The sequence below is a fragment of the Sarcophilus harrisii genome, chromosome 4 (genome assembly GCF_902635505.1).
Source record: "Sarcophilus harrisii chromosome 4, mSarHar1.11, whole genome shotgun sequence".
NCBI classification, from domain to species: domain Eukaryota; kingdom Metazoa; phylum Chordata; class Mammalia; order Dasyuromorphia; family Dasyuridae; genus Sarcophilus; species Sarcophilus harrisii.
This window is the reverse complement of record NC_045429.1, coordinates 43,628,911-43,655,985: the sequence shown is the minus strand read 5'-3', so window position 1 is coordinate 43,655,985 and position 27,075 is coordinate 43,628,911.

Here is a 27,075-nt window from a genome sequence, read left to right as displayed (position 1 = left end):
ATGTATATAAATATACACGTAATAGTTCTCTTGAAAAAAAAAAGACAAACAAGAATGATAAAACAAATGCATAGAAAACAAGAAGAAGAAGAAGGAGAAGAAGAAGGAGAAGGAGAAGAACAAGGAGAAGAGGGAGAAGATGGAGAAGAAGGAGAAGAAGAAGAAGAAGAAGAAGAAGAAGAAGAAGAAGAAGAAGAAGAAGAAGAACTTGTGACCCAAATGGAGTCCCAAAGAGCCAGAGAAGATTGAAAAGCACTAAATAAAATTATACAGTTTTAACTAAAAAAAAAAAAAAATGGAAAGCAGCTTGCTTTGTCTGTTTACTTTGCCCAAGGAGCAAAGATTCTTCTTCAGTTACTTTATTAGTTTAAGGAAGTTCTGATAAGAAAATTTCTTCTTCAATTAAAGACTGGCTATTATTATTCAATTTATAGTCTTAGAGTGTTTTTTTGGAAGCATGGGAGAAATTAAATGACTTATGCGAGATTGTTCTGGTAAGAAAGAAAGAAATAAAAGTCATTAAACTTCCCAACCTAGTGCCAGACTTTGTGTTAAGTGCTTTACAAATATAATCTCATTTAAGACTCATAATAATTCTAGCAGAAGGGCTATTATCACACCCATTTTACAGATGAAGCCACTGAAGCAGGCACAAATCAAATGACTTGCCCAGGTGTTATATCTAATAAGTGTTTAAGGTTGTTTCTGAACTCTATTCCTTATGCCATCTAGGGGTCTGATATAGGCAATATTTTAAGACAGGAAGTGAATCCAGTTCTTTCTGACTTGAAAACTACCTTTTTAATCCTTTCTTTCCTTACTTTAAGTATTGCATTTAAATATTAATTATTTATTATATTATTAGTTCCTTGAGGACAGGTAATATCTTTTGTCTTTGTGTGTATGTGTGTGTGTTTTTAGTGCTTAGCACAATGCTTTGAACACAGTAGGCATTTAATATATTACTTGGTTTTCCAGCTGTATCAGATGTTGATCCTTAGTTGGTAGGCAGCCCCTGTATTGCTATAGAGCAATGAGCCATCTAGTAACTTTAAATTAGATCATTAGGCAGATATCTCCTACTAAATCTTTACCTGTTAATAGATTTTTATAATATATCGGCAGGTGGTCTTCTGATTTCCATTCCCCATTTCCAAAAACAAGATAGCATGAGGTCCATCCTAAAGCCTAAGGGTTTGACTTAAGGAAGTTAAAAGTAAAACCTCCTGATGCATACTCTGAAAATCTGATTCAGTCTGAAGATATAACCATCACTTATACTCTAATGCTGAATGAAAAGGGTTGGAAATAAAGCCAAAAAAATCACCTCAAGGACTAAAAAGTGAGTAACTGGCCTCATTGTGTGGTAAACTGACCTAGCCTAAACTATCCAAAATATTCTTTTTTATGTCTGTAGAAATCATGACTCAATTCAAAAACCAGTCATAAGAAAGAATGGATAGCTCTAAAGAACAAAGCTTGAGTTTCTCCCAAGGGTACTTTGAGATTTAAAGAAAGTTGAGATATGTTCAGGTAAATAAACTGTTTTCTCTGGATAACTTTGAATAATAGTTTAACTGTAAATTTCTGAATTATATGCGCTTTAATGAAATAATATGAGAAAGGGGAGAGACACAGAGAGAGAAAGAAATAGAATGAGAGACATAAGATGCAGACAGAGACAGAGACTGAGAGAAACACACAGAGAAAGACAGAGACACACACAAGACACGTAGAGAGTGCAGGAAGAGGGAGAGAGAGAGAGAGAGAGAGAGAGAGAGAGAGAGAGAGAGAGAATAAGAGGCAGAGACAGAGAGCCAAAGAGAGAGAGATGAGAGAGAGAAAAAGTGAAAGACAGAGACACGGAGAGACAGAGACACAGAGAGTGGGAAAGAGAATCAGAAAGAGAGATGGCAGAGGGGTGGAGGAAGAGAAGAAGGAGGAGAAGAAAAAAGAGGAGGAGGAGGACTTATAGAAAGAGACAGAAATACAGAGGAAAAAATAGGAATAGGAAGAGGGGGAGAACTAAAGAGAGAAAATCAATAAATTTTAAAAGGTGTTTATTAGTTCTCACTCTTCATCTAACATTGTGCTACATATTGGGGATTCAAAGGCAAACAAAGTCATTTCTCTCAAGGAGTTTACATTTTAATGAGGAGACAACAGTAGCACATGTGAATAAATGCATAACACAGGTGGGGGGGGGCAAAGGAGAGGTAGAGACTGAAAAAGTAAATGGATATAGCACTGACTTTAGAGTCAGAAGATGTTGATTTAAATCCCATTTCTGACTATCTTTGTGATCTTGAACAAATCACTAAACCATTCTTACCCTCAGTTTCCTTGCCTGTGAAAAGAGAATATTGTACTAGATGGTCATTCATATCCTTTAGGGTTCTAAAACTATGGTTCTAGATCCATATTCCCTTAGAAAAGACTCCTTGAAAGATTCTGATAATAAAATATCTTCTATATGGCTACTTCTCTGAGCCACTGCATTTATGTTTCCATGATTAGTTTTGAATTCTGGGTTATTGATTTAGGGATAGTGACAGTTTAACCTTATGATCACGTACCAGTGAAGGTTTTGCATAAAGCAATTTTTTGTAGATTTTTAGAAGCATTTCTCTTCATCCTCAGTGACTGTGAGCCATCATCTAATTGTACAACTTATTCCTGAGGCAAAGGGAACTATTTCCCTTTGTCATGGGAAGTTTTTCAATGAGAAAGATGTAATTATTATTAAATTAGTTTCTAACAATTAGAGCTATCCTGAAGTGGAATGGAGAATTGTTAGAAATGGTGGATTCCCCCCTCTCTGGAGACCTTCAGGGAATGTTTGGACAACTATTTCTTGGTATGTTATCCTTGAGGTTGGTTTCTTGTATGAGTTGAGAGGCAGTGGGCACAGTGGGAAGATGACTGAGTGGGTTTAAAAATTTGGAACTCACATTTTGTTTCTGATAGTTACTATTTGTGTGAAGTTAAGTTAGTCACTTGATTCCCCTTAGCCTCAATTTCCTCATATGTAAAATAAAAAAGATTGGATATATGGTCCCTGAAGTCCTTACCAGCTCTAGATTTCAAGATTTTATAATGAAATAACTAATTGGGCCTTTTATAGTTCTTAGTGTTTATGACTCTCAAGAAATTTTCCAATTAGTGTTTTACAATTAAAAAGTGAATTCTGGATGTATTTGTCCTAAGTTGCTTATAAAGAAATGAAAAGATATTCTTCAATGAGTAATGTGTTTACTAATTGAATACAATAAACAAAACTGTGGTAAAGAATCTTGTTTAATGGAGAATCTCAAGATTCTTTAATGAATACCATTATGTCAGGAGTTCTTAACCATTTCTGTGCCACGGACCCCTTAGGCAATCTGCTAAAGTCCATTAACCTCTTCTCAGAATGTTCATAAATACATAAAATAAAATACAGTGGAAATCATTATGTTGAAATAGTTATTCTAAACTTATTTGAACTATTTGAAATCGTTATTTTAAACCAATACAGCTAAAATTAACAGAAATGCAGTAAAATGAAAGGGGAGTAAGGGAGTAAGGAATATTTTCATCAAAGTTATCTGATAAAATTCATTCCTGATATTTAGTGAACTAATTCAAATTTATGGGAATAAGAACCATTCCATGATGATAAATGGTTAAAGAATGTAAATAGGCAGTTTTCTAAGAAGATACATAAGTTATAAATAATCATATGGACATGTTTTCTGTGTCAATGGTAATTCAAGAGATAAAAATGAAAACAACCCTGATGTTCTGCTTCTTACCCATTAAATTATCAGAATTGAAAAGAAAAAGAAACTGAGAGATGTTTTGTTAGTGGGACTGAAACTTAGTCCATCTTTTTTGGAAAGCAACTGTGAATTGTACAAAGAGACCAAAAACAAAAATAAGTATGACAAAAAATAAAACCAAAAAATTAGGAAACCTTGGACCCTTGGACAACAAGAGCAGTAGCTGGCTCATTGGATGAAAGCTGAATTCAAATCTGATCTCAGACATTTGCTAGCTGTGACATTCTGGGCAAGTCACTTAAATCTCAGTCCTTCATCTTGAAAATAAACTGAAGAAAATGACAAACCACTTCAGTATTTTTGCCAAGAAAACTCCAAATAGAATCCCAAAGATTCATTTCTGACTATAACTGAAATGAATGAACATCAACAACATACTTTAACCCAGGAATACCACTATTTTCTCTGCACTGCAAAACAATCAAAGAAAGAGTATATTTAAATCAATCAAATAATGAAAAAGTTTTTATATTAAGTTAGATGCTGGATAATGGCTTAAAAGATAAAAACTGAGCAAATTTTAAAATATGAAAACCAAGAGATATTTCTTGAAGAATATAATGACATCAATGAAGTCAGAGAAGCACTAGAGTAATAAGGTATAGAAAATAAGTGCAGAATGTAAGTTAAGGTCCTTGTTTGTTTCTTCTAATATGGAATTTTGATATTCTCCCAGACAAGGTTGTTTTAGAATTACCATCATTTCATGATACACCAGGTTTTTTTTTTTTTTGTCACTCTATGTATCATTAACATGTCCTGACCAGTATAATTTAGTTGTAAGAAGTATAGCAGAGGGATTTTGTGTTACAAAATGTTGGTGATCTAACTCAGTGAGTATGCTACATGCGAAACTTTTCAAAAGAAATGCATGTATTCAAAAATCTTGCCTTCCTAAAATGCTAAACTGCTATTATTCCTGTAGATAATGTCTCTGAGCAGATGGATCACAGGGAATTGTGTTTCTTTATCTGCTAAATGGTAACTTAATAGCAATTCTAAGCAATAACTTCTGAGGATGCTTTTTATATTTTAATCTCTAATGAACCAGATTTGTGAATACATGTAAGGTCTTCTGGATGTAAGTTGGTACATCATCTTTATCTTTTGATTGACATCTATGACCAAAATAGTGGCGATGTTGGAGATTGTTTCTAGATCTCTGACACATCTGTCTTTGGCACAAATCCTAAATGAGTTACTGGAAATTTCTGGCAGAACCACCTCAAGCTTATTCTCTTATCAACTTTAGATGTCCAAAAGCACTGTACTTACTCTCATTTCTGTGACATAAACACATTAGTTCCCGAAAGCTGGACTGTATTTTCTTACATCTCCCTAGAAGACCTGATACAATATTCTATTAACATATTCGAATCCTAATGCATACACATATGTTGATTGAAGTGATCAAATGACATGGTTGTATAAAAATGGAAAAAGATGAACTTTATACTTAAAAAACAGGTCAGTAACATAGGTCTCCTTAAGGTAGAGATTATAAAGTTAAAAAAGTATTTAATTTGGAGCTGGAGAATCTAGGTTGCAATTCTGGATCAGAATCATGCTTCTTGCATGACCTTACCTAGGGGTCAAATCATTTTATTTCTCCTTTCTTTAATTATTAATCCAGCAATCCTCAAAAAGTTAAGATCTTTGACTTACACTGAAAGGTCTCTACTAGCTCATTTATATTCCTATAGGAGATGTGGTCCATTCCAGCTTCAAATCTATAATTCCATACTTTGAACTTACTGAGGACTGAACAATTTATATACATTTGTTCCTATAACAATAGAATATTAAGGGATTCTTCTCTGAAACTAGAGAAGAGCTTCCTAAAATTAATCTCATTATACAATATGATAAATAACATATAGTGGTGTTGGTTTTCTGTGCTCTTAGGCTTTAATAATAGAATAGAGATATATGAAAATAAACATGGATAGAGTTAGGGTAAGAAAAGCACTAGATCCTTCAGTGTTTCTAGGAAATGGTCAAAGTCAGCTGATAAAATTAACCTTGCATACCTTCATCAAAGGAAATGAAGCACTGTTTTCATAATATCTCATTGATTCTAGAGATTACTCAATTTGAAGTAGTTAAATAAAGGATATGTGTGAATCACCATTTGCATTTAGAAATTGACTTTATTTTCCCAAGTGAAACCATTTTGTCTGGTAGAGTAAAAAGATATCAAAGTACCAATGAGAATGAGTAAAAGCATAGGTTTGAAGTGGACATTTGACTTTACATATTTTGTTTTTGGTAAATAGTGTGATACCATGGAGACTATTTAGTTTATTTTTTTTTATGGTTCATCCTATCAAATCAAAGTTTTAAATTGAACTTAGGATTTCATAAATATGATAACGTATTTTTTTCTATTTTAATGTTCTTTCTCAATCATTTTGAGAGAAATGATTATTAAATAACTAATACTTGAAGGTGGATCCAATTTGTTTTTTCTCTTTCTAGATTTTCATTCTCTAATAGGCCAAGCCAATATATTGTTGATGAGGGAGATAGTGAAAATCCTCTGGGTACATTCCTTTCTATCTAGAGTGGGAATTGTTGCCCCTCCCAATTAGAGAATCTTACAAAGATCTTATTAGAGAATCTTATTAGAGAATCCCAATTAGAGAATCTTACAATTAAATCTTACAAAGAATTTAATTGAAAGTAAATTCTGGCTCATGGTGTTCCCCTCAGCAAGTCTGAGGAGAAGTGAGTCTATTTTTGTCTAGTTTTTCCTGAGCAGAGGTAGTCTGTATAAGAGATAAGTCTTCTAGTCTAGGGCTTCTTAATTTTTTCCACTTGTGACCCCTCTTTGCCTGAGAAATTTTTGTGACTCCTTCTTGAGTCTGAGCCATGGTGTTTCTGGCTATGTTTAAGCATGCAAAATACAAGTTATACATGTTTGTTCAGAACCAAAGCTACAGTGAAGTCATGAGATGCTCCATGGGCAAATATTGCCCCCCCCAAAAAAAAACTACCTTGGATACATTACATGATTGATTTTGAATTAATTTTTAATCATTGCATTCAGAAACTTCTTACTAATGCCAAAATTTTTGCAATGCTCACATTCAGTTATGTGACTCTATGTGGGTCTACATGACCCACAGTTTAAGAAACTTTGTTTTAATACAAGACTGGGTGATCAGAAGTACATCCCCCAGCACATTATTAAAATAAACATACTTCCATTCTAATATTCATGCTTCTCAGTAATTGTTAACTAATAAGAGTTGCTTGTCATCCTTAAGTATACCTAATCTTTTAAGGACATATAAGCATTGAGTAGGCTCCATGAGGGGTCACTGGCTTTTGAGAGTGTCATTGACCCTTTTTAAAATTATAGCTAGCATGATTAATAAGATCATTAATTGCTCAGAAACTATGTCTCTCAGACTTTTTATACATCATAACCTCTGTTCAATAAGTGACAAATGGATGCCACCTAAGAAAGGAAGATTGGAAGATTGGAGTTTTTCCAAAGTGTCATGATGCTTTCATTTCTTTCCACATAGTAAAGAGCAGAGAACAGCAGTGTCCAGGAGTATATGTAGAAATAATGTACTCATGAGACACCATAAAGATTAATAGGGGCATAAATAAAAATGTCAGTTTCCCAGTAGTGGCCAAGGAAACTCCAAGTAGGCCCTCTATACCCCTACACTATGATAGCCCCATATGGTTCCTTTTGGCTCTAATTCTGGCTGCCTAATAGCAAGAATACTTGAACTACCTTGCCTTGCTTCCCTCCTTCCAATCCTTCTACATGCTCAATGTTTTCCCAGGACATTACTCCCTACACTGGCTACAATCTCTTCCTTTCCCTATCTGTTGAACCAATTGCTCTTAATAATGTCCTCTTGAATCTCTTGCCCCCTCATTTTATTGCTGATCTTGCTTTGCAAAACTTGGATTTTGGATTACTTGCACCCACTGTTATCATTGCTTCTTACATGCTGCTAAGTAAGATTGGAGAAAACCAAGTCCTATTTTTTATACTTTCATAACATTTCACATGTAAACCCCCTTCCCTCACTTTTGACACTGCCACCACCCTGATGCAGGCCATCATTGATGTACTTCTGAAGTATTGTGATAGTCTGCCAGTTTATTTTATTGAGTAACAATGAAATCCTTGATATTGTTCTCACAAAATACTTCCTCTCCCAACCTTGAGAATTTTCATTGGCCATTTCCCATTTCTTGATCAGTTTCTTTTCTCAATTCTGCCTTTTTGCTTCCAAGGCTTCTTTCTAGGTTCAACTAAAGCACAACCTCCTATAAAAATGCTCCTTCATTTTAATACTTTTCTTCTGAGACTTCCTTTAACTGATCCTACATAGACCCTACATAGAACTTGCAGATAGTTTTTTGCACATTATCTCCTATTTTAGAATATGAGTTTCTTGAGGTCAGGGATTATTCATTTTGCTTTTCTTTGTATCTCTGACACTTACCCTCACACCTGACATGTAGTAGATGCTTGATAAATTCTAGTTGGCCAACTTTTATAATTCCTAACCTAATATTTATGAGTGTTTGAAGGTGTGTAAGTGGTGTGGATATGACTTTGTGTCATATGTATAAGCATATATGTCTATATGCCCATGTATATAAGCATATATATATATGCATATATTGTGTACATATCAATATATGCATGTGTATATATCCATGATTACACACATACCGAAATGTTGCAGACCATCACCAGATTCATACTTGACAATTCCCAAGCTTGGTAGAGCCAACTGGAGTTTATATTTTGTTAAAATGACAAGAACCTAGAGACACCTTGACACCAAAATAAGATTTCAAAATCATTCTTAAAATGGAGTTAGCAAAATTGGAAATAACAATAATTTTAAAAACAGTTATGGATATGAACAGACAATTTTCAGATGAACAAATATAAATTATTTTTAGTCATACAAAAAGGTGCTCCAAATCATTATTGATCAGAGAAATACAAATTAAGACAATTCTGAGATACCACTACACACCTCCCAGATTGGCTAAAATGACAGGCAAAGATAATGACAAATGTTGGAGGAGATGTGGGAAAACTGGGACACTGATACATTGTTGGTCGAATTGTGAACAAATGCAACCATTCTGAAGAGCAATTTGGAATTATGCTCAAAAAGTTATCAAACTGTGCATACTCTTTGACCCAGCAGTGTTACTTCTGGGCTTATATCCCAAAGAGATTTCAAAGAAGGGAAAGGGATCTGTATGTGCAAAAATATTTCTGGCAGCCCTCTTTGTAGTGACAAGAAACTAGAAACTGAATGGATTCCCATAAATTGGAGAATGTCTGAATTAATTGTGGTATATGAAGGCTATGGAATATTACTGTTCTGTAAGAAATGACCAGCAGGATGATTTCAGAGAGGTCTGGAGAGATTTACATAAACCGATGCTGAGTGATATGAGCAGAACCAGGAGATCATTATACATGGCAACAATACAATTATACGATGATCAGTTCTGATGTATGTGGCTCTCTTCAACAATGAGATGATCAAAATCACTTCCAATTGTTCAGTAATGAAGAGAATCAGCTATACTCAGAGAGAGAACCATGAGAAATGAATGTGGACCACAACATAGCATTTCCACTCTTCCTGTTATTATTTGCTTGCATTTTTGTTTTCCTTCTCAGGTTTTTTCTTTCTTTCTAGATCTGATTTTTCTTGTGCAGCAAGATAATTGTATAAATATATTAGATTTATCATATACTTTAACATAGCTAACATGTATTGGACTACCTGCCATCTAAGAGAGGAGATGGGGGGAAGGAAGGTAAAAGTTGGAACAAAGGTTTGGCAAGGGTCACTTATGAAAAATTACCCATGCATATGTCTTGTAAATAAAAAGCTATAATTAAAAAAAGGAAGTGCAAAGCTGGGAAAAAATCTTTACAAACAGCATTTTGGATAAAATTCTCATTTCCGGAACATATAAAGAATGTGCCCAAATTATAAGAATACAAGAATACCCAATTGATAAATGGTCAAAGGTCAATAGACAATTAGCAGATGACAAATTAAAACCACCTATACTCATATGAAAAATGCTCTAAATCACTATTGATTAGAGAAATGCAAATTAAAACAATTCTGAGATGCCACCCCACACCTTTCAGATTGACTAAAATAACAGGAAAAAGTATAGAGTGTCACAGACAGTGGGGAAACTCTTTAGCCCTTCAGCCCAAAGGGAACATGCTAACAAGGTCTGGTTTGGCTCCTCATCTCACCTAAGGGCTCTTGGCCTTCCTGAAAAGTCAGGGAGCAGAGCAGTGACAATCTGTGGTAAGATTAAAGCAGAAGGATACCAGGTGAAAGAGTGGTACTAGGTGGCAAACTACATACAATAGCAAGTTGTTTATGTGGTCCCTCATGGGCAGTATATATACTTAGTACATGCCCAGGGATTTTGTTACTTAAGGGTATGTTGGTATAAAAGGGTAAAAGACCTTGTAACAAATGGACTATTTTCTCATCATCCTTTGAAGTCTCACCTCATCACTGCTCTACTAAGATGGTATATTTTAATTATACCGGCATAGGGGCTCTAGAAAGTATAGTATGTTTTGTCACTCCAACTTGGGGGCTTTAGAAAGCAGGATACAACAAAAAGGTAATGATAAATGTTGGAGAGGATGTGGGAAAACTGGAAGACTGTCTTCTTGGTGAAGTTTTGAAATGTTCCAACCATTCTGGAGAGCAATTTGGAACTGTGCCCAAAGGGCTATAAAACTGGCATATCCTTTGACCCAGCAGTGCCATGTATCCCAAGGAAATCTTAAAGTAGGGGAAATGACCCATATGTGCACACATGTTTGTAGCAGCTCTTTTTGTGGTAGCAAGGAACTGGAAAATGAGTTGATGGCTATCCACCTGGGAAATGGCTGAATATGTTATGGAATCTGAAGATAAAGGAATATTATTGTTGTATGAACATGATGAACAAGCCGACTTTAGAAAGGCCTTGAAAGATTTACATGAACTGATGCTGATTGAACCAAGCCAAACCAGGAATACATTGTGTACAATAACAGCAAAAAATGTGCAATAATCAGCTATGAAAACCTTGATTCTTTTCAGTGTTTCAATGATGCAAAGCAATCCCAATAGACTTTGGACAGAACATGCCATCTGCATCCAGAAAAAGAACTAGGACAGTAAATGTAAATCAACACATGCTAGATTCACTTCTTTTTTCTGTTTCATTTTTGTATCATCCCATAGTTTCTCCCTTTTGCTCTGGATTTTCTCTCCCAATATGATTCATAAAGAAATGTATATTAAAAATAAATAAAGTTACTTGTAAAAATTTTTTAAAAGATAATCAAATTTTGCATTAGGTCTCTTCTTTCCATCATGAATGCTTGGAAATCCTCTATTCCATTGAATATCCACTTTTCCCTTGAAGAAGTATACTGTTTTACTGGAGGTGATGCTTGGCTCTTAGCTACATAGATCTTTGGAATATCATATTTCAAGTCCTCTGGTCCTTTAACATTGAAGCTGCTAAATCTTGTGCTATTCTGACTTTGGGACTTTGGCTCTACTACACATGAATTGTTTCTGGATACTTGCAATATTTTCTCCTTGACATGGAAGTTTGGAAATTTGGCTATAATATTTCTGGAAGTTTTCATTTTGTTTCCCCTCTATCACTAGATTCTTTCAATTTCTATTGTTGTTGTTGTCTTGTTGTTATGTACATGTTTTCTTAATTTTATTCACTTCATTTAGCATCAGTTCATGTAAATCTCTTCGTCCTTTCTAAAATTATCCAACTGAGCATTTCTTATCAAACAATATTATTCCATTACTTTCATATACCATAATTTATTTATCCATTCCCCAACTGTTGAGCATCTTCTCAGTTTCCAACTCCTTACCACTACAAAAAAAAGAGCCATTACAAATATTTTTGCACATGTGCATCCTTTTTCTTTCTTATGACCTTTTGGGACACAGACTCATCAAAGGCACAGCTAGACCAAAAGGCATTCACAGTTAGATAGACCTTTGGACCCAGTTCCAAACTGCTCTCCACAATTGTTGGATTGGTTCATAACTACACCAATCATGTATTAGTATCCATCTGAATATTGGGGTAGTTTTCCTTAAAGATCTCTTATAGAATGTTATTGAAGCTTTTTTTTGTCATGGTCTTCAGATAGGCCAATAATTTTTAAATTGTCTCCTCTGGATTTATTTTCCAGGTCAACTATCCCACTTTTTATTTTCTTTTTACTCTTTTTAGTTTGATTGGCTGATTCTTGCTGTCTCACAGAGTCATTAGCTTTCATTTGCCTTGTTCTAGTTTTTAATATGTAATTTTCTTTAGTTAGCTTTTGTATCTTTTCCCATTTGGGTAATACTTTTTTAAGGAGTTGTTTTCTTCACACAATGTTTTCCTTCCTTTTCTAAGCTGTTGACTCTATCTTATTTCTTTTCTCATTTTTTTCTTCTACCTTTCTTATTTGTCTTTTAAAGTCTTTTATGAAAAAATGATGAACAAGCTGAAAGGCCTGGAAAGATTTGCATGAACTGATACTGAGTGAAATAAGCAGAACCAGGAATACATTATACAGAATAACAACAAGATTATGTGATGATGAGCTATGGAAGTCTCGGTTCTTTTCTGTAGTTCATTAATCTGAAGTAATCCAAAATGACATCTACCTCCAGAAAAAAAATCAAAGGAATTGAATGTAAATCAACATATTATAAGTTCACTTCTTTTTTCTGTTTTTTTAAGCTCTCCCATGGTTTTCCCTTTTGCTCTGATTTTTTTTCTAACATGAGCATAAAGCAATGTGTATTAAAAATAAATAAACTTACTACAATAAAAATTAAAGTTTTTTATGAGCACTTCCAAGAAGCCTCTATGGACTTAAATCAATTCATATCATTCTTGAGATTTCTTTTCTGTGCATTCTGTCCTCATCTGAGGTTTTGTTTTGGTATACCTCCCTGCCACCATAGTAGCTTTCTATAGTCAAGGTTCTTTTCAGTTTCTTGCTCATTCTCTTTCCTTTTCTTTTGTTATTTTCTCATTTGTGAATTCTATGATTGAGGTCTGCCTCTGGGTAAAGGGGGTTGCCATTCCATGCTTCCTTTGAAACCCTAAGACTTGAATTTGATCACTAGGGGCCTCTTATGTTTATATGGAGTAGCTTTGTGTGCTCTTTTCCAAAAATAGCCTGATTTCCCAAATTTTGGCTTTTGAGCTGGGACTGGAAACTGCCCTACTGATTTGCTTCTCTACTGTTCCAGGAATGAGGGTTTAGTTGCTGATTTGCTGTGATTAAGACTTTTCATCAGTTTTCCCAGAGTTCTTTCGAACTGGGCTGAATACCCCTTTCACCTGAGTGAGATTGACCATTTTTGAAGTTTTTCCAGTTTATCTTGAGTTAAAGAATGGTTTCATTCTGTTAGACTCTGTTCAAAGACTTGTTTTCCTGTGTTTTTTTTAGGGAAAATGGAGAGCTTCACCAGTTTTCTGACTTTATTCCATCATCTTGGTTTCATCCCTAGAAGTTGTCCTTGACAAAATTTGATTTTCAAATATGCAACTCAGGAGAAGTAAAAAGAGGTGATAAGAAGAGGGAAATCATAAGGGACTTTACTAGGTTTATCTGTTTACATTCCTACATGGAAAAATGACACTTGTAATTCATCAGAACTTCCTCATTATTAATATGATAATTAGAAGAAGTATATATAGACAGAGAGGCACACAGTTGTGAGTTGAATATGAAGTGATACGCTAAAAATAAAAATAAAATCAAGGGGTGAGAGAGGAATGTATTGGGAGAAAAAGAAAGGTAGAGATGAAACTATTTGCCATAAAAGAGGCAAGAAAAAGTTTTTCAAATGAAGGAAAAGTGAAAGGGGAGGGATGAGTCGACCTTCTCACATCAGAATTGGCTCAAAGAGGAAATAACATACAACTCAATATGGGTATAAATATATATCTTACCCTGCAGGAAAATTGGAGATGAAACAAAAAAGAGAAGGTGGGAGGAGGGTGATATAGCACATTGGGGAGGGGATGATCAGAAGAAAAACACTTTTGAGAAGGGACAAGGTGAAAGTAAAGAGAATGTAGAACAAAAAAGAGGGAAATACAATTAGTGATAGTAATTATGACAGAATTTTGAAATAAGTTTCTGTTATGAAAGCCTCATTTCTCAAATGTATAGGGAACTGAGTCAAATTTATTTAAAAAATTAGAACAATTTCCAAATTGATAAATAATTAAAAGATATGATCTATGCTCAAAGGATTAAAAAATCATGCATATTCTTTGACTTAACAATATCACTATTACACATGAATACTAAAAGAGATTTAAAAAAAAAGAACACACATATATAAAAATCTTTGTAGCAGCTCTTTTCTCAGGGCAAAGCAATGGAAATGGATGGGATGTCCATCAATTGAGGAATGGCTGAATAAATTGTGGTATGATATTATGAAGGAATCTTACTGTTATATAAGAAATGACAAGCAGGATGCTATCAGAAAGACCTGGAAAGTCCTCCATGAGCTCAAGAAAACTGAAAAATACTGTTAGCAAATTAATAGCAAAGTTGTGGGATGATCAGCTGTGAATTTACTGTTCTTAGCTATTGCTAAGACAATGATCCAAAACTACTCTAATATGATGAAAAATGCTAACTATACCCAGAGCAAGAACTGATTGTATCTAAATACAGACTGAAGCATAGTTTTCTAAACTTACTTTTTTTTTTTCTTGAGGATTTTTGGGGGATCATTTGCAATATGATTTATGGAAATGTTTTTCACAACTTCACATGGGCCTTCTCAATGGGGAGCATAGATGTGAAGGGGAAAAGGGGAAATCTGGAACTCAAAAGCTTAAAAGCTTGAAAATAAATGTAAAAAAAATTTTTACATGTAGCTGGGGAAAAGAAAACTATTTAAAAAGAAAAAAAAGAAATACTACAACCTATAAAAAGGAAATTATTTAAGTATCATGGAGCCACAGTCAAGATAACAGAAGATTTAGCAGCTTCTACATTAACAAATAGGAGGGGTTGGAATATGATATTTCAGAGGACAAAGAAGCTAGGATTACAACCAAGAATCACTTTTCCAGCAAAACTGACTATAATCCTTGAGGGGGAAAATGGATATTCAAGTAAGTAGAGAACTTTTAAATATTCTTGATGAAAAGACCAAAACTGAATAGAACATTTGACTTTCATATTCAGAACTAAAGAGATGCATTAAAAAGGTGAAGAGTAAGGGGAAATTATAAGGGACTAAATAAATTGTTTACATTCCTACATATAAATATGCTACTTATAATTCGTAAGAACCTTCTCATTATTAGAGCAATTATTATATTTAGACAGAAGCACAGATGTAAGTTGAATATGAAGGGATTGTTTCTAAAAAAAAATTAAGGGGTGAGAAGAATATACTGGGAGAAAGGGAAAAGGAGAGGTAGAATGGAATGAATTATCTCACGTAAAAGAGGTTTAAAAAAAAGCTTTTACAATGGAGGGAGAGAAGGAAGAATGAGAGGGAATAAATAAATCTTACTCTCATCAGAATTGGCTCCAAGAAAGAATAACATACACTGTGAAGGAAAATAAGAGGGGAAGAGGATTAGGGAAGGGAGAGTTGGTGAAAGGAAGGAATAGAATGGAAAAAAGGGTAATCAGAAGCAAAATAGTTTTGAGAAGGGATAGAGGGAAAATGGAAAAAAAAATAGTAATAAATGGGTAAAGGGAATAGGATGGAGGGAAATACAGTTAGCTATATTAAATGAAAAAAAAATGGAAGTAAGTTTCTTTGCTTAAAGTTTGATTTCTCAAACACGTAGAGAATTGAGTCAAATTAATAAATAAACAAAACACAACAAAAAAGAGTCATTCCCCAATTGATAAATGATAAAGAACAATTTTAGGATGATGTAATTGAAGCTACCTAGAGCTATATGAAAAATACTAAAACTCTATTTTGATTGGAGAAATGCAAATTAAAACAATTCTGGTATACTACCTTATACCTATTAGATTGCCTAGTAAGAAAGAGAATAATAAATGTTGGAAGAAATGTAGGTAATATTAGATATTAATGCATTGTTGCTTGAGTTCTAAATTGATTGAACCACTCTGTGAGCAATTTGGAACTATGCCCAAAGGGCTATAAAATCATGCATATTCTTTGATCTCACAATACCACTGTAGATTTACTTCCAAAAGGAGGTAAAAACAAAAAGGAAAAGGACCTTTATGTACAAAAATATTATTTTTTGGTGGCAAAGTATTGGAAATTGAAGGCTTGCCCATCAATTGGGGAATGCCTGAACAAATTGTGATATATTATTAAAATGGACTACTATTGTGCTATAAAAAATAATGAGCAGAATTCTTTCAAAAACAAAAAACCCTGGAAAGACTTTCATGAGCTTATGCAAAATGAAATGTACTGTATACAAAGTAAGAGCAATATCACAAGATAATCAGTTGTTAAGATTTTACTTATTCTCAGCAACACAACGATCTAAAACAACTCTCAAGTACTTCTGATAAAAAATGATATCCATTCCCAGACAAAGAATTGATGGTGTCTGAATCCAGACTGAAGTATCCTATTTTTATTTCTTTTATTTTTCTTGTTTTTTTTTGTCTATCTTTTCTTTTACTGCATAATTAATATGTGAATGTTTTTGTATGACTACATGAGTACAAGCTGTACTGAATTGATTTCCTTCTCAGTGGGGTATAAGATATAAGGTATGATTTGGGCATGGAGGAAAGGAGATAATTTGGTATTCAAAGTTTAAAAACAAATTTGAAATAGTTTTATATGTAATAGAGAAAAAATAATTTTAAAAATCACAGTGTACCTGTTTCCCCTTTTGCAAAATAAGAATAGCAACTCATTTGGTAGTTATTGTGAGGATCAAATGAGCTTGTTATGGGCCAGAACTCTGAACTTGAAACAAAGGATTCTTACAAGGTACTCAATGGAATTGATAGAAACAATGATTATTTAGCATGGTGCTTAACAGTTCTCTAGTTCTGTACATGTACTTAGTACTTACTATAGTTCTACAAGATTCACACCTTTGATTAGAGAGGATATTAGCTTGGACAAATTCATCCAGAATCAGAACTGGAAAAGAGTGACCTTGGTGGCAGTCCTGCTGACTCCCCCACAGAAACCAAGACACATTCAGGAGGACCTCAAGAAGCTGTTAGAAGCAGAGAAGACAAAGGATTGGCAGCAGGAGCTTAAGCTCTCATAATCAAGGAGAGAAATAGGCCTCTAAGAAAGCTAACTGGGCTCCAGGAAAAGAGACAAGAGTTGGAAAGAGATAATAAAGGATTTGGACTTTAAGCCTTGGCTACTTGTGTGGTGATTACTGAACTGAATCGAAGGCTACCTCCAGAGCCCCAAGAAACCTGCTCCCAGAGAACAATACATTTTGGAGAGATTATTACATGAGCTAATATTTACAACAATATAATGCACTTTGTTAAACTTTAAACATTCTATGAAATTTAGTTTTTAATAGAGAATATCCTTTATTATCATTTTCAAACTGGGTATATTTGACTATCCTAACACTAATGTAATTTTTTTTCAAGAAATTGTACTATTATATATAATTTCAGACTAGAAGGAACATAAAGAAAGATACATATCTATTAGTAATAATATTAGCATTATTTTTTAAGTATTAATTTTTTTACATATTTATTCATTTGATCCTAATAATATTATGAAGTATATCCTGATATTATCTCTGTTTTATAGATGAGAAAACTGAAGTAGATAAAGGTGAAGTGATTTGCTGAAGGTTACATAGCCAGTAGCATAGCAGAATTTGAACTCAGGTAGACATTCCTGACTCCAAGTCCAAAAATACTGTCCTACCTTATCTAATCTGTACTAGAAAAAGAATCCCCTTTACAATAGATTTGATCACTTCATCTCTGGAAAAAAACTCATTCTACTTTTAGATAACTAAAGTTGTTAGGGAATATGGCCTCTTCTCCAGCTAATAGGTGATTCTTATCAATGGCCACCAAGTGCTCCCAATTCAACCTTCTGGGGCCAAATAGCACAAGAATAATCCCCCTTCAAGATGATAATCCTTAAAGACTCAAAGACACTCTACATGGTCTTCAAGGTCTTCCATAAGCTAAATATTTTTGTTTCATTGGTCATAGATTCAGAGTTAGAACAAATCTTGGAAGTCATCATTTCCAGTCGCTGTTTTCACAGCTGAGTAAACTTAAAAAATATTAAGTAGGTCACACAGTTATCAAACAAACCAATAAGTATTTATCAAGCACCCATTATGTGTGGAACATTCTGCTAGGTACTGGTGATTCAAGTCCAAAGAATGAAAGAGTCCTTATTGGCAAGTAATTCAAATTTTAATAGGGAATATATACACACATATTCTTACACTTATTTTCTTTCCATTAGAACCTTTATGTATGTTTGTATGTATGTATGTGTGCATATTTAAAAAATGTATGATAAAAAATACACTTATAATCTGTGTACATATAAATAGATAATATTTACAGAGAAAATAAATAGAAAATATACTGAGAGGATGAGGGAAAAATTAGGTAGGTAAAATACCAGAAATTGTAAAAAGAAGGAAAGAAAGGGTTTTGGATAGAAGATGGTGTACTAAATTAGTAAGCATCTAAGTTAAATCCAGGTCTTCCTGATCCCAAGCCCAACATTCTGTTCACTGCACTATGTTGTGACATGGATCATTTTTTTCCATTCCTAAGATATTATTTCTTGGAAGAAAAGTTATCAAACTTCTTCCTGATTAATTCTGATAAGAGGTGGTTTCATGTTTACCCTTCTCATTAAAGGAAAATATTATAAGGGTATCATTACCTTTTTTGCTACCTGAACTTTCATAGACCAGCTGCAAAAAGAAAATTTACATAGGAAAAACAAGCTTTCCTTTGAGAAATATTCTTTTTGTGTCATAAGACAAAGCTAATAAAAAACTGTGCATATATTTTTCTATTCACATATGTTTAAACAAAGCAAAAATGCTGTCCTTGAGAAGATTGTAAATACCCATGTCACAGAATGAGACAAGATATTTATCTAATTATTAAATTTTAAGTGTATATGAAAAAGACTAAAAAAAACTTTCTCAAAATAAATTTCCAAAGTTATCTATGGATTTATTACAATATTTATGATAAAATGAAAACCATAAGCTTTATGTTGGTAGCTATCAGAGAGAAGGTGAATGATAGACATAGTCTGATTCTGAAGGTAAATTATTAAAAATATATTCTTTACAGATCAAGAATTGAAAAATCAAGCACTACTGTTCAAAAATTGAAAGAGATTAGATTAAAGATGGGGTATACAGAAGAACCCAGGAAAAAAGATGAAATAAATGGTAAATTGGTCACTAAATTTTACCCATATATAGCTCTATGTGTGTACATGACAGAGAAATACAGAAAGACAGAGGGACATAAAGACAAGGCAAAGAAACACTCAGAAAGATAAGGCAGAAAAAGAAATGAGGGAGATGAATGACTGACACAGAGTAAAAACAAAGAGATAGAGAACGAGAGGAACAAAGACATAGTGCAGAGAGGGGAAAGGGAGGGAGAGAGGAGTGGGGAGAAAGGGGGGACAGAAGAAAGGTAAATGGATAGGGAGGAAGAGAGAGGAGAAAGGAAGAGGAAGACAGACACAGAGACAGAAATAAGGAGAGAGAGAGAGAGAGAGAGAGAGAGAGAGAGAGAGAGAGAGAGAGAGAGAGAGAGAGAGAGAGAGAGAAAGAGAGAGAGAGACATACAGACAGAAACCAAGAGAGGGACAGTGGCAGAGAAAAGAAAGGAGGGAGGAAGAGATGCAGAGAGGGAGCCAGCCAGAGAGAGAGGGAGGGAGGAGGGAGAGAGACAGACCCACACAGAGATGGACAAAAATACAGAGAAAGAGGTAAAGACAGAGGTAGAAAGAGACAGAGAGAGATATAAAGAGTGACAGAGACAGAAAGGCAGAGAGATAAAGTCAGAAAGACACATTGAGATAGACACAGAGACAGAAAGACACAAGGAGAGAAGACAGAAAGACAGACAGATCCAGAAATAGTGAGACAGATAACAGACAGAGATGTTAGAGAAAGAATGGGAGAGAAGGAAATAGAAATAGAAACAGACAGGATAAAGACAGAGAAATTCATGAAAAAGGATATTAATATTTTCTCTATGGAGTTGAAAGAGATCTTAAAGACTATATAATCAAATCCCCTCATTCCAAATAAGGAAACTGAGTCCAGTAAACTTTCGATGGTTTTTTGAGGTCATAAAGGTGATAAGGAGCCAGGCTGGGTTTGGAACTGAGGTCTTCTAATTGTAAACTTCCATGATGCCATGCTGTCTCATATTCATACAAATGACTAATGACTGTTTTCCAAATTTTGAGTGTGGAAATAAATTTTCTTTTGCCTTAGGAAATGCAATAATGACAACATGCAGTTATATATGCTTAAAGATTTTCAAAGCACTTTATATCTGCTAACTTAGTTGATCCTTATGAGAATGTTGGAAGGTAGGAACTTTTAGTCAATAAACATTCATTAAGTGCCTACTATGTGCCATGTAGTGTGCTAAGCATTAGGAATACAAAAAAAGTGGCATAAACACAAAACAACCACAAACAATCCCTGTCTTGAAAAATTAATAATCTAATGGAGGAAGATGAAGAAACTGAGGTTGAGAAGTTAAGTGACTTGCCTAGGGTCAGAAAGCAGGATCTCAACTCAGATCTCCCTGACTCCATGTTGCAAAGATTTATATTTCTGGTTTACAAATAAAGATAATGAGCATTGCAAAGGTTGAATTTTCTTACCCAGAATTTGACAGTTATAGAATACTGGATCAGAGACTGAACCCAGATTTTCTGTGAGACAATCTGCTTGAATCCAACTCATCAACAATCTGGTGTTTGGAACAAACAACTCATTCATATGAAAACTATGTAGCCATTAAATGTGCTTATTATGGCTGTTCTTAGATGAAATCATTGTCTAGATAAGAAATTGTCTTTAATTGACACGAACAGCAAAATACTACTTTGAACCTCTGGAAACTAAAGAAATAGTTGCTGAAGATCCAGATTAAGTACTTTTAAAGAAAGAAATCGTCTTCACTTTTTTCATTCTGGCAGGCTTCAACATTGAACTTTAAAATGGCCATATATGGTGCAGACAATCAATTGGCAGCCAATCAGGATACAGCTTGTCTGAAGGTTGGAGGTAGATTGGTGGGGATTAGTGAATTCTTGAATAAAAGTTTATACACTTTTGCTGTGACAGGGGAAGGGGCTGTCAACATATAGCTAGATAAATCAGGAAAAATAATTATGGATTCAGATCTTTCTTCTAACATTACTTGTATAAATCTAGTCCACCTGACTACATTAAATTTCACTTTCTCATTTGTTAAATGGCAATGCCATTTTTTCCCCATATAACTTACAATGGAATTTAGTAATTCAAATGAGATAATTGTGCATAAGGTGCTTTGACAAAGTTAAAACACTAAAGAAACAACCTCTCACTTCATTCCAGTAGAAGGGAAGCTTCTTGAAGGCTGGGACTTTGCAATTTTGTCTTTGTATTGCCACCATCTAAAATACTCCTCTGAACTTAGTAGGTGTTTAATCAGGGTTTGATAAATTGAATTCAAATGAATTAGAGAAAATAGATGTGAGTATGAAGGAGGGAATTAAATGATTATACTTGGAATGATATTAATATACATGGTAATTTAATATCATTTGCAAAGCCTTCCTTCTCTACTGTAGTATTTCATTTCCTGAATTACATAGATAATTTCCCCCTCATTCATTTCTTTCTTGATGTAGATACAATGTGAAGGATAACTTCAAAAGTTTTTTTTTTTCCTTCCAGTTCAAAAACATAGAAACTCTAGCTATAGTGCATCAAAAAACAAGGGAAAAAATCAGTTTGGCACCCATTCCTTGCGTTTGAACTTCCCAATACATTTCAGAAAGACTTGTTTGAGGCTGATGAATTCCAGACAACTTCCTATATATAAATTGGTAATGATTATGTAAAGAGAATAAATGCCTAAGGATCCTTGACTGATATGAATTCCTTAAAAGGAACAGTGACAGCCAAGCCCATATTATCTTACAGAACAATGTTTTATGGTTAGATCATTTTTTTTCTTCTTCTATCTGAATAAGGAACAAGATGAAGAAAAACTCATTGAAACCTGAAGTCTTTAATCATCATCTTATAATATATTCCATGATATTCAAGGAAGTACTTAGAGCTCCCCCATCATTAAAGGATTGGCCTGATGAACAAAGCAATGTGAGTTAAAAGTGATGAAAGGTCTTTTATCAGAAAGCAAGAGAAGAGTTACAGGGATGTCATGTGTGTGTGTGTGACTCCTCCTCAAATAGAATTGAGGTTCCTTGTTTATTGTTTTGTGAAGAAGATTGAGACCATCTGACAGCAGTATAGTATATTGGGGATAGAGGTATGGGGATAGATAGAAACATGTTGGATTTTAATCCCGAAATGTTCTAAACTCAATTCTGCCACTGTGTAACCATGGGTCAAGTCATTTAAACCTCTTTATGTCTCAGATTTCTCATTCATAAGATAACACAAGCAATTGCTTACATTTATGGTCATACTTTATTGCAAGTACCCTTTAAAGTTCTTATTTCATTCTTCCCTCATAAGCCTGTGTCACCAGTGCTATTGTTATTCCCATTTTATAAATGAGGAAAATAGGGCACATGATGGTTAAGGGTCTTGATCATAGGCATAAAACCAATATGTAGCTGAAGTGAATTTCAAATCTACTCTTCTTAATTCCAAGTCACAGCTTTTGAGGCATCTAGTAGTCATTTATAAAGGAGAAAACTGACATCCAGATGACTAAAATCCTTAAAGGCAATGTTATCTTCTTATTACTTCTTGATGGAAAGGACTATTTTTTTTCCTTATTAAGTTTTTGTTAGTTTTTTGTTTTGTTCTGAATTTTGTTCATTTGTCTAACAGTTAACCTAATGTTGGCACACATAGTAGGTGATTAACAACTGGATGCTGACTGACTGGGATTCAATACAATCTCTGGATCTGGTGTCAAAGAACTTGGCTTCAAATCTTTCCTCTTTCATCTACTGGTTGTGTGACTTTGGTCAAGTCAGCTGGATCTCCTTTTCCTTATTCGCAAATTAGATAACTGGCACTAGCCAACCTGTTAAGATCCTTCATAGATCATAAATATCTTGTAAAATAGTAAATATCTCAAGATTTCATATTTCTATGATTTGATTCCTTCAGCTGCCCACCTTTGATCCTCATTTTATCCTTAATATGTATGCAATCAAACCTCATTTCCCTCTGATCATTGAATACTAACTAATGCTGCTTACTTTATGTCATATGACCAATCTTATGACTTCATCACATTACTACTCCAGAAATCACCTCATATTTCTCTCATTCATTTCCAAATTTAAGCTTCATAGTTTCTATCTAATCTCTCATTTTCATGTACTTATCCTCTTCTAAGTCCCCTTTGTTCTGGTTCTGTTCTCTTCCTTTGCTTCATTGTTCAATTCAGTTTACAAAGTGTTTTTTTTTATTTATTTTATGCCTCTTTATGCAGTCTTTTCACAATTCAATGTAATCCAACTTCCTCTTCCACCTATTAAAATTATTTTCTCTGAGGTAACCAAGAGTCTAATTGGCAAAGACAATGAAAATCATTTCATACTTCTGGACTTCCTTGGATGAATGTGACATTATCCTGACTAACTGCATTCACATTTACATCATTACCTGTAATGTTCTCCTCTAAATTGTAATGTTCTTTGGGAGCAGGTTTCCTGGGGGCTTCTGGAAGCAGCCTTCATTTCAGTTCAAAGTAATCAGGAGTAATGCAGCCAGGAGTTAAAGTCCAAATCCTTTATTGTTTGTTTTTAAGTCTTGTCTCCTTCCTTGGGCCTGGTTAGCTTTCTTAGAGGCCTATCTCTCTCTTTGGTTCCTGCTGCTAGACCTTTGCCTCTGCCAGCTTCAGCCTCTAGCTCCCTCCGAGTCTCCAGCCAGCACAAAGATAGAAAAGGGAATGAATCTGATTCTGCCTTCGAGAGTGGGCTTGTGGGCTTCTGTCTTGTGAATCTCCTGGACTGAATCCTGGTTGAGGCTCCTAGTTTATATATGCTCTCTCAAAGGTGTGAATTTTGTGGAACTGTTGTAAGTACTAAGTACATCTAGAGAACTGTTAGCACCTTGCTAAACAACCATTGTCTCTATCAATTCCACTGACTTAGCACCTTGTAAGAATTCTAACAATTACCCTCAATCAACTCCCTTCATTTCAAAGGTCTAAACTACTTTGAAATTCCCTCTATTTCTTCTAACATTCCTTCTCTGGAACTTTTAATAGTTACTAAATTTTACCAAACACTTACTGTGGACATTTTCTCCAAGCAGTTATCTAATCTATTTCCTATGGCAATTTCATTCTTGAACAATATTTCAAATATGTTATTACCACTACAGTTTTTGGTACAATCAAGTCATCATCACTGTGATCAATATTTGAATGTTTAAACATTACTTTATGTCATTAAATATTTTCTAATTTTAAATATCTATTTTCTCAATTAATTGAAAAACAATACTGAACAATATTTTATTTTTCCCAATTGCATATAAAAACAATTTTTAACATCCACTAAATTTTTTTTCCTGAGATTCACATTCTTTCCTGTAATGGGCTGAAGCTCTTGAAGCTCTTGTTGCACTGAGGTCCCTTTTAGCACTTAAGGCTAATTAGCAATTGGACAATACTCTATTAATGTATGCTTGGAGAAACAATGGCCCCGCCCATTCTCTGTGCAAGTTTGATGTATTGTATAGAAGATTGCATAGATGATTTGGTGGGTGGAGTGAGAGAGGCAGAGGCACTGCTGGCCGGGTTCCTGTTGTGATTGTTCTCACTTACATTCCCCTTCACCTCCACAAAGAATAAAGATCAAGCATTTTACCTTATTTTTGACTCCGGCTGATTCTAATATACTCTGGGTGCTAAATGTGGTCATCACATTTTGCCTCTCTCCTTCCTGAGATGTGCAATCATGCAAAATATGCTTCCATATTAGTCATATTATAAAAGAAAACAGACAAAAACATGGAAAAAGTAAAATTAACCAATGGTTTATCTACTCCCACCTCCCATAAAACCAGCCCATACTTTTGTTAAATAGTTCAATGGATTTTTTTTTAATTTCAATTTTATTAATCTCTCCTTTGATTTTCAAAATTTTTATTTCCATGTTTAATTGGGGGATTTTAATTCATTCTCATTCTAGTTTGTTTTCTTTTGATTGCACATCTGATTACTTTATCTGATGTAATATTTAGAGATTAAAAACTTTTCTCTAAGTACTGCTTTGGTTACATTCACAAATTTCAGAATGTTGTCTCATTATCATTCACTTTAATATATCCATTTATTCTTCAGGACTAGATTACTCAGTTTCTAATTAATTTTAGCAAATGATTCCATGGTCATTTATTAAATGTAATTTTTATTGCATTATAATTTAAAAAGGGTGCATTTATTTTTTTTTTCTTTTCTGCCTTTGGGTATATGGTATATAAAGCTTTTTTATATTAAAGTTTTTTATTTTCAAAACATATACATAAATAATTTTTCAATATTAACCACCACAAAACCTTGTGTTCCAATCTTCCTTCCCCTTCCCCTCATGACCTCCCCCAGATAACAATCCATCCAATATATGCCAAACATGGTAGAAATATATGCTAAATCCAATATATGCATACATTTGTATACAATTATCTTGCTACACAAGAAAAATCAAATCAGACAAGGAAAAATGAGAAAGAAAATAAAATGCAAGCAAACAACAGAAAGAATGAAAATGCTATGTTATGAACCACACTCAGTTCCTATATTCTTCTCTCTGGGGGTAGATGTTGAAGCTTTTATTATTATTATTATTATTATTTTCAAAATATATGCACAGATAATTTCAACATTCACCCTTAAAAACCTTGTGTTCCAAAATTTTCCCTCCCTTTCTCCCATCGCCTCACCTAGATAGCAAGCAATCCAATATATGTTAAACATGTGCAATTCTTCTATATGTATATATTTTCACAGTTATCATGCCGCACAAGAAAAATCAGATGAAAAAGGAAAAAAAAATGAGAAAGAAAAGAAACTGCAAATAACAAAAAAGTGAAAATACTATATTGTAATGCACATTCAGTCCCCTCAGTCCTCCCTCTCTGTTCAATTGTCTCTCTCCATTATAAAACCATTGAAACTCGCCTGAATCACCTTGCTTTTGAAAAGAACCCTGTCCATCAGAAATAATCATTGTACAATCTTCTTGTTGAGGTAAGCAATGTTCTCTTAGTTCTAGTCATTTCATTTAACATCAGTTACATAAGTTTCTTATAGAACAATAATATTTCATAATATTCATATAACTTATTCACACACTTTAGGTTTTTATGTCTTAATATGTAATACATTTTTGTGAAGGTGTTATGCACAGCAGAGAAAAAAGTGTACTTTTTCCTATTTCAATTCAGTTTTCTCCAGAGTTCCATTATATCAAACTTTTCTAAAATTCTATTAACCTTTTTGACTCATTTTTCTTATTTTATAGTTATATAAGGGGAGTTTGAGGTACCCACTATAGTATAATTTTGCTACTTCCTTTTGTGATTCATTTTTTTTTCCTTTAAGAGTTTGTATGTGAGACAATTGTGTGGTGTAGTGGATAGAGCACCAGCCCTGAAGTCAGGAGGACCCAAGTTCAAATTTGATATCAGACACTTAACACTTCTTAGCTGTGTGAACCTGAGGAAGTCACTTAACCCCAATTGCCTCAGCAAAAAAAAAAAAAAAAAAAAAGTATGCTATGCCATTTGGTGCATTTTTGATTAGCACTGAGATTATTTCATTTTAATATTTCTTTTTTAAAAAACAAGATATAGATTCCCTTTCTAATCCCTTTTAATTATGTCTGTTTTTGCTTTTGCTTTGTCTGAAACTATGATAGCTTTTTCTGCCATTTTAATTTTTTAGACTTATGCTAATACATAATAGATTATGTTTCAGCCCCTTATTTAATTCTGT